At 40.7% G+C, this 13,739-nt stretch overlaps 1 protein-coding gene across 1 annotated transcript in view; it reads left to right on the top strand.

The window, feature by feature from the left end:
- The first annotated feature begins 4,893 nt into the window (after positions 1-4,893).
- gpr184 (G protein-coupled receptor 184) overlaps positions 4,894-13,739 on the top strand; it is a 34,046-nt gene continuing 25,200 nt past the window's right edge. The window contains exon 1 of the mRNA XM_076282811.1: positions 4,894-5,560. The gene's annotated coding sequence lies outside the window, so the exon portion shown is untranslated. The remainder of the gene's footprint in view (positions 5,561-13,739) is intronic.

Consider the following 13,739-nt stretch of genomic DNA (forward strand, 5'->3'; position numbering starts at 1 on the left):
ACACACGCACACACACAGACACACACCCACACAGTACATGTTGTCATTCATGTTGTCATGTTGCCATTTTTGCTATCTGGGAAGGGATCAGATTCCAAAAATAATTCCGTAGAAATGCATGGATTCCAGTTGCTGCTACTGGAACCAACTGGAATCCATGCATTTCCACGGAATTAACTAGCGCACGACCTCAACGTCATCATTCTCAGCCACCCCATCTGTTCGCTTATTAGAGAGGTAAAATTTGGCCTGAGAAAACCCGCAAATATACCGAAATCCCAGACGACGTACTGAAGGAAAATGAAAATGCAGCAGAAGTACGTAGGAGGGCGGAGCCAGGCTAGCGTTTTACAGAATTTTGACTGATTTTCCAAAGCCCACAGAACAGTGAATTCTATGAGTATGTAAACACCGAAACTATCAAAAGAAAGAGTAGACTACTCTTCTTTAATCAGGAGAAAAACCCCTCTCCCTAACACTTACGCGGAGCAGTGAGCTGCCTTGCTACAGCGGTGCTCGGGGAACCTTCGGGTCCAAGGCCGAAGCCCTAACCAGTAGGCCACGACTGCCCCATAAGTATTCTAGGCAACGTTTAACACCTCGGCTAACATATTTATCGGTGGTGCGCCCTTCTCAGCTCAGTTTACAGTTTTTGCCCATTGCTTGAACACTATAGACACATGCTAAGACCAAAGTAACAAAACTTGAAGCTTTTGTTACTATACCTTAAACACAGTGTAGCCATACCTTACTGTAAACAAAACCACTGCTTTGCACTTTAGGTGCAATTCTGCAACACATTTGCTCCTGTACACTACAGTACACACTATTTCATACATAAAACTTTGTTCATAAATTAAATCTCATGGATACCATTGGGACCACAAATCTATTCAAAATACAAAACACATTGGGTGATTGAAAACACATTTGAAAATACTTACTTACAAAACTGAACATCAGCCAGCCACAAATAGGCCTCAGTTGAGCCATTTTGAGAACTTTGCAAGCATGGAGGCAGGGAGAGCAAGAGGTCGAGGAAGAGGAAGAGGTAGACAAAGAGAGAGGAGTAGGAGGTGGTCGAAGAGACTATGCACAGAACAATATTTCAGACGATATTAGAGAAACTTTGGTGGATCATGTGATAAATCATGGCCTGATAATGAGGGAAGCTGGGCAGAGTCCGCCACATCTAAGCCTGTTTTACAGTAGTGTGTTTTTGTTTTTATTTTTGTTTTATTTTTGCGTTACTGCATTTACTGTGCTGTACTGTAACGTATAGTACTGTGATGTACAGTATTGAGTTGATGTCATTTGTAACCTTTCAGTACCCATTTGTAACCATTTTTGTTTTTGTCAAAACCTTTGTTGGAAAAAACAACAACAAAAACTGTAAACTTGTCGCATTGAGCTTCAGAGAAAGCTAACTGATAAACTGAATAAAAGCAGTGAAAATTATAGACTGCAGTGTTTTAGATAAAGTACACTATTTTGCTGCTAATCTGAAAGTGTATTCATATGATGCAAGTGTGTATCATTTTGTCATCAGAGTGACATTTTGACAAAGGATTGTTAGGTTTTGATAGCAGAGTTTCAATTCGACATAGATGTGAATGGTTTATTTCCCAGTGTTGTGTGTGTGTATCTTCAAGTTTTGTTACTTTGGTCTAAGCATTGTCTATAGTGTTCAAGCAATGGGCAAAAACTGGAAAATACATATCACAGAACCCATTGGTAAGAAAAGTCCTAACATTTTATATAAGTATAAGTATATATACTTTTTTGATCCCGTGAGGGAAATTTGGTCTCTGCATTTAACCCAATCGGTGAATTAGTGAAACACAAACAGCACACAGTGAACACACAGTGAGGTGAAGCACACACTAATCCCGGCGCAGTGAGCTGCCTGCTACAACGGCGGCGCTCGGGGAGCAGTGAGGGGTTAGGTGCCTTGCTCAAGGGCACTTCAGCCATGGCCCACTGGTCGAGGCTCGAACCGGCAACCCTCCGGTTACAAGTCCAGAGTGCTAACCAGTCACGGCTGCCCACTGGTTAGTGCCCTTAGATAGAAATGGAAAGTCTGAGTTTCATTAAGAAAGTCCCAGACAGTATTAGGTCTTTCTGTGGATATTAATCTACAAATGGCGTCACAAACAGATGTTTACACATAACGGTGATGTATGTGTCACAAACTCAGACAGAGGCAGCGATTGTGATGCTTCACAATACAGCAAGAGATGGAAAAAGCAGCCTTGTAAAGGAAATTGAGGTTTCCAGATGAGATCGTACAAGATTGTTCATGCGCACCACCAAGGCACTTTACTACGCCTCGAAGGTTTGTTTTTGAGTACAAACATAGGACAGAAAAGTAAAGAAATATGATGCCAATTTAGCAAGAATTGACATGTAGGGATATAATCAAAGACTTTCCCTTTAATGAAGGAGGCCTGCCTCAGAACTACAAAATGATCCCTTTCCCATGCAGTCTCAACTAGCATTCCATAGCCATCTCTCTCTCTCTCTCTCTCTCTCTCTCTCTCTCTCTCTCTCACACACACACACACACACACACACTGCACTAGAGTGTAAACACTTTAGCCTTTTCACCTGTGTGCTCACACACACACAAACCCACACCCAACTAAAGCACAGTCACACACACACACACACACACACACACACAGCATTCATGATGAATTGCTCTTGGATGGCTCTCAGCTCGCATAGTTTCACGGGCCAATCATATCTGATAAATCACCATTGACTATGTGGAGCCATGATGAGTTTATGGAAAACTAAACACAGAGGAGGGGAGGATAGAATGAGAAAGTGATAGAAGGAGGAAAAGAGGATGGAATGGAGGGAGAGAGGGAAGGAGGGATTGAGAGAGGTATGGTGCTGGAGTGATGGAGGGATATGGGGAGAGAATGGAATGATAAGATGGAGGGATGAGAAGATATATAAAGGAGAGAAGAAGGAGAAAGGGAATGAACAGATGGGAAGAGGGATTGAAATAGTTATGGTGGAGGAGGAAGAGAAGGAGAGAGGATAATAAGGGGTACACGTGTGAAGTGACCGCTGAAATCCCCAAACCTCTGCTCACCCCTCTGAGCAGAGACTTTCCCTGTCTGGTGCAAGGCTTAGTTTGGCCTTTTAGGGATATCACCACTAGCAGATAGCACCAGAGCAGTGAGTGAGTGTTTGAGTCAGGCTGGATTTCCCCACACCCTGTTTTGGCCTCCGCCCCTGGCTAACTACGCCGCACACACACACACACACACACACACGGCAGCAAACATTTCATCTAGGCCAAAATCCCAGCTGGGTTATCTCTGTCAGACTGTGAGTAAGGACTGGATTTACCCACACCCTCCACCCACACGAAACACTCCCACACGGAGGACGTCTGGCTCTGACTCGGGCCACTTCTGGCCCACACTCCCGAAGGGATATGGTAGCTCAGTGCCAGACTGTGAGGAAAGACCTGGATCTGAATTTCACCCTCTGTTTCATCCCCTTATTTATACAGTGTGTGTGTGTGTGTGTTCGTGTGGGCGTGCGTGCGTGCGTACGCGTGTGGTGCGTGCGTACGCGTGTACACGGGTGTGTGTGTCAGTGCACGTGTACGCGGGTGTGTGCATGAGTGTGTGTGTGTGTGCACGTGTACGCGGGTGTGTGCATGAGTGTGTGTGTGTGTGTGCTTGTGCGTGTGCATGTGTCTGTGTGCATGTGTGTGTGTGTGCATGTGTGTGTGTGTTGGTTGCTGGATGAGACAGGATCCTCTAAGGATAGGATTCAGCATAACCAGCTCCATGGCCAGCAAGAGGATCTAGCTCAGGGTGACAGAGTTGTGAGTCCAATTCTTATCTTCAATACTATTTATTTACACATTATTTCATGTTTCTCTGTTATTTCCTATCATTTTTAATCACTATTCTTATCTGTCTTGTGTTTTGTACATAGAAGAAGGCTTGCACATTTCTGTGTCCACCAGTTAAAGTTTGTATTACTGTACAGATGACAGCTGAGATACAGAACAGCGTGCCACCCTTAAGTGTGAATATTTTACTTCAGGAGACGCGTTCAATTCCCTGTATTGTAGGAAGGGGATTTCCTGAATGTTATACCCAAGATTTGTAGCCTACCACATGTACCTGAATGACCAACCGTTTGCACAAAAAAAAAAACAGCATCACTAAAAGAGCATCGTGAGCCATCTCCATGCGGTCCCTTTTCTCTCTCTGTCTTGATGTGTATGACTTAAAATGAAACCGTGTTCCTGACGATGAACCACTGTCTGCTTCACTCTGTGGGACGTGCCACCTGGTTGATGACATACTCTCGGAGGCTATTTTGATGATAGCCTGTGAGGCAAATGTGAATGTGTGTGTCATAACGATGATTTCATACGCATGTAGATTACGCACAAACGTACTCTGAGGGGTTTTGTGTCCATTCATAGCCATATTCTACTGCTTTTTATACTGTTCTTACTGCACCTACACTTATTTGTTTTACTACTCCTATAATGTAACTGTTACGACACAGCTCATATCTATACATACTGTACATATCTGTTTATGCGGTTCATACTGAATATCCATATTTATTCTGTTTTTTATAATATTAGTTAATACACTGCATATATCTATATTATTCTAATCTAATCGCATTTCATTGGGTAGAGTGAGTTTCTGTATGTGGTCAGGCTCTGTGAACATGCGTAGGTACACGTACACTCACTCAAAACCGTTTGTTTGGGTGTGTGTGCATGTATGAGGCTGCTGTGTGGTTGGAACTCATTTACGTATCTGCTGGGTGCTTGCGTTGCCACACAGGAAACGGCTGCACATGCACTTGAGAAAGGCTGTGAGAGAGAAAGCACAGCTGTGTGAGTGTGAGCCTGTGTGTCTGCTCGCTTCCCCTGAAGAGCAGGTAGCCACAATGTGCTAGGCTGCATCCCAGACAAATATCAAACCTGTTTATCATAGCTGCATCTGCGGGCTCTCTCTCTCTCTTGCTCTCTCTCCCACTCACTATGGCCCTGCTGAAGTCATCATTTACTGGAAGCATGCCTGCTCAGCTCTACAAGCATTTTTACCTCTCTCTCTCTCTCTCTCTCTCTCTCTCTCTCTCTCTCCCTTTCTCTCTCTCTCTCTTTCCCCTCCCCTCAGTGATGAAGTGAAAGCATCTCTAGAGGCAGAGTTCAGGACAGTCCCACTATGAGAGGTAGCAGCGCTTTTCACTCCTTCCCAGATGAGACCTGAGCAAGAGGAACAACAGGAACCTTACCGCTAGCTCCAGAGCCTTGCCTTGTTCTCAGATCTGTTTTTGGCACACAAACTTTTCGCCCTCCTATGCCTTTGGCACAGGAGACAAGGAAAATCACTTACAGCTGTTTCTCAGGAACTCCTGTCCCCTCGGCTAAATAACACATGGTCAAGGAGAAAGAGAGGGAGAGAGGGGACCCCTCTGTTGCCGTGGTGACTGAAGTGCGAACAGGAGGAACTTCTGTCAAAGATTTCACCCTCACTGCTGACTCCAAGTGCAGTTTTTAGAGGTAAGACGCTTTATATAACTAAGCTATGGTCACGCATAACCATGATTTATGATCATGAATAAGACGTCTATTTGACTCTGCTCATGTTTAAGGCTGGGTTAGGTAATCGCTACAAGAGAAAATGCCTCTGCCAGTCAGCCTATTCTATAACGTTTGTGAGCAAGGACTCTGGTAATAAAATGGTTGTAGTAGTAACAGTATTAAGTTATGATGCTGTTATCAAACAAAAATGTCATATTTTTTAAATATATTTTAGGATAGATTTTTTTTTTAAGCTCAAATTTGAATCTATATTATGCTAAGTACTTAAGTTGATCACCTGGACCCAAATGTCCTGTTTGAAAGGTCCCAGCTTGTTGACCTGTAAAGACATAACGAGTGCACAATTGAATTTATACAGTCACGGCTAAATAAAAGAGAACACGCTGGAACAACGTGTCGCTTGTGAAACAAAATGCGGCCAAAACCACAGCCCTCAGAAAAGGAACATTTCTCCAGGTCATGACACTGACATGCAGCGTGAAAATAAAGTGCCCTCCTGTTGGAGGTTTACCCAGACAGAACGTTCTGGCTAGTCTGTGTTTTGACTTTAATCCTTTGGGCCAATGGGGTCGGTGCTAATTGATAAACGTGCTAGTGTAATTAAGAAATGAATGAGATTGAAATAAATCATATGTCTATGCACAAAGCCATTGGATCCTCCTGTTAGGATCTGAGAATATAGATTATTGTTTTAATGACTGGGATTGCTAGTGTGTTTCTGTGGCTCAGCTGGTAACCAAGATCAGAACATGGGTACCCAGGACAGATCCATACAGAGACTTTCTGTCCCTGTAAGTTATATGGATAAAAGCTAAAGCTAGATTAGTTTGGTATAAAAATGTGATGTTGTACACTGTAAAAAGAAGTAAAAAAAAAAACATAACTTTACCCAACTTAACCCAGGCATCTTTTTGACCAAACTTGCATGTTGCAACCATGATGCATTACATTGGCACAGCTAAAGTCAGCCAAAGTAAGGAGTCTTGTGCCATCCAGTTGAGAATCTTTTGTAGTGCACTCCACTTCTTACAGTGGCATACCACATGAATCACGTTCATTAAGACATAGAATCAATTAAGTGATTAAAATGTGTTTTCAATCACAAATGTCCCAAAAGTCATTCTCCCAGTCTGTCTGAGGGCTCATGGTTCTTCCTCCCTTCCTGACATCCACTAAGATGAGCAGAGCACTTCTCTGTAATGGGGTCCAATTGAAATGTGCTAGAGTGTCCATTCTTAGGGTCCTTGGGGAAGTGCAACTGCCATCATATTGAGATGCTGGAGGCACTTAGCCATCTTAATTAACCAGACCAAACCAATCCTGACAGTCCTCACCGCAGGCCGAGCCAAACTTTGTGTAGCTCTCTCTCACACGACCCGTGAAAGTGCAGTAGGGTTCTTCATGTTCCATTTAGAAGAGTATTTAAAACACATTTCAACACACTACTACCACCACCACCACTACTACTACTGCTTCTACTACTGCTACTACTACTATTACTACTATTACTACTACTACTACTAATAATAATAATAATAATAATATTAATAATGATACTAAAGTCCAATGATGATGATAATAATAATAATAATAATAATAATAATAATAATAATAATAATAATAATAATAATATAATCATCATTAGAACAAAAATAATAATTGTAATATTAGAGATGATACTTTCATTTTTATTCTGATGTTGAAAGTCACTTTGGATAAAAGCATCTGATAAATACCGTAAACAACATAGACAATTGAAGGAAAACAAAGAGCCTGTATGGATCATATCTTTATAGAGGTGGGGGTGAGCCCAATATTTATGTCCAGTCATGATTATTCTTGGCTGCATGGCCTGGATAGAGTTACGCAGGGCAAGGCTATTATGTGTGTCCCAAAGGCTTTCAGGGATCAATGTTTTCCAAAGCCCTATAAAGACCAATGGGAATGCAAAACCAAATTAGGCATCAGCAGTACGGGTAACACAGAGGAGATCGTAATACTAGAGTCAGTTAAGAAACACGTTGCTATTCTCAACTTTATAGGCCTGCACTAATGCCACTGTGAAATGTCAATCAAGGAAGATGAAGCATGAAAAACTGAGATCATTATTTTGATGTCTGGAAAAAAATGTATACATTTATATGGGTACACACAGAAATGCCATATGGATGTATACATTGTCCTGTATCTATGGACACAGGCAAGGCACGGCAGCTTTATTTGTATAGCACATACGTATATACTCGTTTGATACATATATATATTCATACATACTGTATTGAGATTCATACATATCGAGACCAGAGACAGCATGTAAGATGAGTAGGAGCATAAGGGATACATACATATTTTAAAAAGGAAAATAAAAAATATACTATAAGGGAAAATAGAAATATAAAAATATTAAATCAATAAAACATATACATTTGTGGTTCCATGTTGGTGGAATGAGTTGCCCAGTGCTCTCCATTACTGTATTAGTTTTGGGTAATTTAAGAGGGGTCTAAACACATTCCTGTTCAACATGCACTTAGTTCTTTAAGAGCTTCTTATGCGTTATGGTTTGTGTAATATTGTTTTATTTCCATTAGGCTGTTGATTCATTTGACATTATTGTTTATTATTGATATTCTCCTTAATGTAGTCTTACCATGTTATTGTTTTTATATTATTGATTGAATGGACTGTATTGTTTATTGTTGCTTTTCCCCCTCATTTTCATTGCTTATTTTATTAGGCTATTGATTGAATTGACATTGTTGTTTATTGATATTATCCTTATTATAGTTTGACCAACATTCTAATCTGTTCCCTGTTAAATTTTAAATATTATATTGTTTTTGTATTTGTATGTCGCTTTGGACAAAGGTGTCTGCCAAATCCTATAACCATAACCATAACATTGATTTGTATGGGTAGTATGGATACAGTACATGTGAATGAATGTAAAGAAGCCTTATGGATACATACAGGTATGCATTTATAAAACAATAAATACACACATCTCAATATGCATCCAAGCTTTTTTGGAGGGCATCAATACTTCTAAGACTTCTAATATTTTGAGAGCATAGATCTAGACACCCTCATATTCATTAGAGTCATCACAGACAGTTCAGTGTCGGCCCTGCCAGTGACTCACTAACAGCTAATATTTAGAGAAGGAGGAAGTTATACTTTTGGCAATGAATCACCCATTACGACTATGTGTCTAGTACCCTGGAAATCCAGAGTTCTCGCGAGAGCACAATGGAATTGTCTCTGCGAGACACTCTGGCAAAGAGCAATGATGCACGTTACTTTTACCCCAACATTCTGGGAAACCAGCTAAACTGAAGACAGCGCTGCAACGTTGGAGGACAGTACACATTGGTCGTAGTGTTTTCTGATCGCGTCGAAGTCCGAAATAATTCAGAGTAAACATGGTCTAGTGTTGTCCAACTGCGTGCAGTGAGATTTTTAAATGCATGCTTGTTGCCGCCCCTCGAGTTGGGCCATTACATTGTTCTTTGCCAGACCCTTAATCTTTCTAGATTAAGATGCAATGTCCACACACTGGCAGAATCCACCTGGAGACTACTGGACTAATGACATTGGCCAATCAAATTTCAGGGGGTTGAAGTGGATGGTCAAGATGCAGCATTGAAGGGGTGGGTAGGATCCTCCAAGACCTCTAGAGTGACAGCTGTATTGGCCAATTACATTTCAGGGGGTTGAGGTGGATGGTCAATATGCAGCATTGAAGGGCTGGGTAGGATCCTCCAATACCTCTAGAGCAGTGTTTCTCAAACTTTTTCAGACAAAGGACCACTTAACCAATAAAAACCACCTCACGGACCACCTAGCTAAAAAAAACGTATATTACACAGTAGGCCTACTCACTGAACCACCTTGCTTATTGTATTTGCACCTTGCTTATATTGTGTGAGAAGATTCATTTAAACTGGCGTAGCTTACATAAGCATTGTTACAGAACTGTTTGGATTTACATACAATTTGGTTCAATATTGCAAACAACTCATCTATATTATATTTTACCACGTCTGCTCGCGGACCACTTGGGTTAGCTTGCGGACCACCAGTGATCCCCGGACCACACTTTGAGAAACACAGCTCTAGAGTGACAATGGGATGGGTTGACATGCCCCCTTAAGACCAACATACAAAAAAAAGGTGGACCTCCTAGACCCTACGGTTCTCGAGATATTCACAGAAAACTGTCTCCGGCCACCTACAGGCCAGTTGGTGTATAGTAACATAAATTAATTTATTGTGTGGCCCCCCATGAACGGAATTCCACGAAACTTGGCGTGCATTCAGAGGGTGTCATAATGATCCTACACTTCCAATTTCGTGCAGTTTTGACTATGTTAGGTCACAGATACCTGCGATTACAACACCTCATTTTTACTTTTTTGTGTTTAACTAGGTGGCGCTATACATGAAATTAGTGGTTATGGAATGGGTTGACATGGCCCCTTGAGATCAACATACAAAAAAAAATAGTCCTCCTAAACCTTACGGTTCTCGAGATATTCACAGAAAACTGTGTCTGCCCTACCCTCCTTTCGGGGGGGTGCAGTCCAGCGGGGGGGCTACAGATCACAACGAAAAACGATGGTTCCATGCTATCCATATGGGGTTACATGCCCACCAAGTTTCGTCTACCCCGGTCTTTCAGTGTCCCGGGACTCATTGACGGAAATTTGGACATGCGAAAAAAAAAAAAAAAAAAAATCTGACTAAACCTATATGACCGCCGCTTCGCTGCGCGGCGGTCATAATAATATGCACAATGTTAAGTTGTTTTAAGCAGCCTTCATTGCTTTGGAAAGTATGCAATGACATGTTGCTTCACATTTCGTTTTGCAAATAAAAGTGAATTATGAGCCTGGTATCCACCTAGCTATCTGAATGGATTTTTTTGTCGACTTGGCCTATCATGTGCTTCATGTAGCCTAAATGCTTGGGAAATGAATCATTGAAGACCCACCAATTCCATTTTACTAGTACTACGTGGTGGAGATTGAGAGAACCCAAAAAGTATCAAACGTCCATGTACCATGGTGGTAGTGCATTCTGACATTGTAAACGTTATTGATGAAGAGTGAAACGCAGTTTGCAGTAAAGCTACTATTCATTGGTTACATTTGGGTGCCCCCTCTGTCCTTTGGTGCCCTACGCAAAGTGCGTGATGCGCGTGGTGGGAGCGGTGGCACTGCCAGGCTACACAATCTTTTTTCTGCATTTCTATCCCTTTATTCTCTTTAATTCAAGTTCACAGCTCAAAGCTGACATGCACTAGAAGAACATAGTTTGTGTTTTATCAAGAATAAAAAAGATTAGCGTGGCACCACTTTAGATTAAATGACTTGTGCTATTTCGCGAGGCATAGTGAGATCTTTCTGTTTCGCACACAAAGTGCACTAACTATTATGTTCTTCATATCCTTGTCTCTGACAAGCTAAAAATAATGAGCGTAGGCTTATGTCCATCCCGCAAATAGAGTCCGACTTTGAGTCTGCTGCAGCCACAGTCATCTTCAACCAGTATCAGGAGATACGTTCTACTATTTTGCGCGGATTTTTTCTCGTCTGTTGTTCTCGGGGTGGTGTTTGCGAATATGTATCAAAACAAAACAAGCGCTTAATTTTGGGTTCAAATGCATTGTAACTCGCGTTTCTGAAGTTTGTACCGAGTAAATATTACCCAATTTTTTTTTTGTAATGCCTTACATTACCGCGTTACCGCAAACAGCAATATATTACAGTAATTACATTACTTTTGTAACGCATTACTCCCAACACTGTCTGCCAGTCACCTTCCTTTCCTCAGTGTCTTCTAATAAATCTGCCATGCACAGGTTTCTGATTCAGTTTTTCACCCCTGTCTGAACCGTTTTACTGGAAGATGATGAGACACATCCATAATGTGTTGTTATGGAAACATCTACACTGTAGGTCGGGTTTTGGGGAAATCCTTTAAGTACTGTTAAAGTTGGGCATTGTCAGACACATTTGAGCAAGAGACTTTCTAAGAAAAGTAATAGCTATAGATTTTCTGTAAGATCACTATTGCGCCATACTTTCCACAGAAAGTATGACTCGTTTCTCATTTTTGGCACATTCTCACACATACATACATACACTCTCACACTCACAAACTCACACACACACACACACACATACTGTACAGACACACACATTCACACACACAAACTCTCTCACACACACTCACACACACACACACACACACACACTGTACTGTCCGTTTACAAATAAAATGGTCTCGCCTCTAGAGACAAGCTCCAACAATGCATCTCAATTCACAGTAGTCCTCCCTGCATCTAAAGGGACGTGTATCAGGATGCCTAAACGAATGTGAACTTGTTCACCTCATCTTGTCGAGAGCTGCTGCCTCCCACCATGTGTTGATGTATGATGGTGATGGACACTGCAGAGGTCAAAAGTCCTGTTAGGATAACATGTGCAAGGTTGGATATTATCTGCCCAAACATGGACCCTATTTTAAACGAGGGGCTGAGGGTCTGAAAGTTAGCCATGGGGCAAAGTGTTATGAGCATGAACTAAAGCTATACTGTAAAAAAATATCTGTAAAATTTACGGTAGAATACTGGCAGCTGTGGTTGCCATTACTTTACTGTAAAAAATACGGTGACAATGTAAAGGACATTACGGTAAGCTATATTCCCAACTGTAATTTTTACAGTTTAAGACAGTTGCTTTTAAGGTAAATTACTATTAAAAACAAATATACTGTAAACCTGTTTAAGGTAATTTCCTGCTAAAAAAAATAAATACTGTGAAGCTGTGAACGGTAAACTACTGTGAAAAACAAAGTTTACTCTGTAAACCCCATTACATTCTATCACCATGATAACGCGTCACAACTGTATCATATGTCACAGTATTTTACTGCAAAACAACAGCAATAATGTGAAGCTGTTTACAGTAAACTAATGTGAAATACCAAATATTCTGTGAACCCCATTACATCCTTTCACTATGAAAAACACATCACAACTGTATCATACATCACGGTATTTTAGTGTAGTTTGATAGCCTACAGTAAATTACCGGCAGCTGTGGTTGCCAGAATATCACTGCATAAAATACAGTAGAACACATGAGAAAATACAGTTTACCAGCATTATTTGTCACACAAAGCTACTAAATGGGAATACAAAAACACTCAAAGTTCCTATTAATCAAGCCACACTTGCATTTGTTTTGAATAATGCTATTTTTAACACCTCTAATTTTAAAGCTGTTGGTTACAGTAGAACACATAAGAAAATACAGTTTGCCAGCATTATTTGTCACACACATCTATTAAATGGGAATACAACAAAACACAAAGTTTCTATTAATCAAGCCACACTTAAACAAAGACATGGCTTTTGAATAATGCTATTTTTAACACCTCTAATTTTATTAAAGCTATTCCATTTGCAATTTAAGTTTGGAGTTGACTTGGGCAATGAAGGAAACAGAATTAGCACAACATAATGCCGACAAACTCCAGGTACCTTTACTGGCGGTCGGCAACATTCTTCAATTATATCCGATTACGATTGTGTAAGTGTAACGGGAGCAGGAATTATGCTACTGACCCTTGAGGTACAACAACAGACACACTGGATATATATAAAACTCAGTTTTATTACAATATAAAAAAAGGCATAAAAACACACACAATATGTATAAGCAACTAGGTACTGATGCTTCAAACCAGTGTAGAAGATCTAGAGAAAGTAGCTAGGTAACTACTTCAAACCAGTGTGGGAGATCTAGGGATGGCAGCTAGTTAAATGCAAGCAGCTACAAAATACTGTTTTAAACCAGTGTGGAAGGTCTAGGGCTAGTAGGTTTAATTTTATTAGTAGTTTAATTTTATTAAAGCTGTTGGTTACAGTCTGGAGAATGTTCAGAAAATCTAATTCCAGCACAGTATACTAACATGAACTAACACAAACACTAACATGGCACTAGAATTTTCCATTTTCAAAATAATAAAGTTAGGCCATCAAAATTTTCAAAATCTCACAGAATGTTCAGAAAATCTAATTCCAGCACAGTATACTAACATGAACTAACACAAACACTAACATGGCACT

Source organism: Alosa pseudoharengus, unplaced genomic scaffold, assembly GCF_046254945.1.
Source record: "Alosa pseudoharengus isolate Yale_2024_CS ecotype anadromous, Long Island Sound unplaced genomic scaffold, YU_APseudo_1.1 YU_APseudo_1.1_scf_13, whole genome shotgun sequence".
Classification (NCBI taxonomy): Eukaryota; Metazoa; Chordata; class Actinopteri; order Clupeiformes; family Clupeidae; genus Alosa; species Alosa pseudoharengus.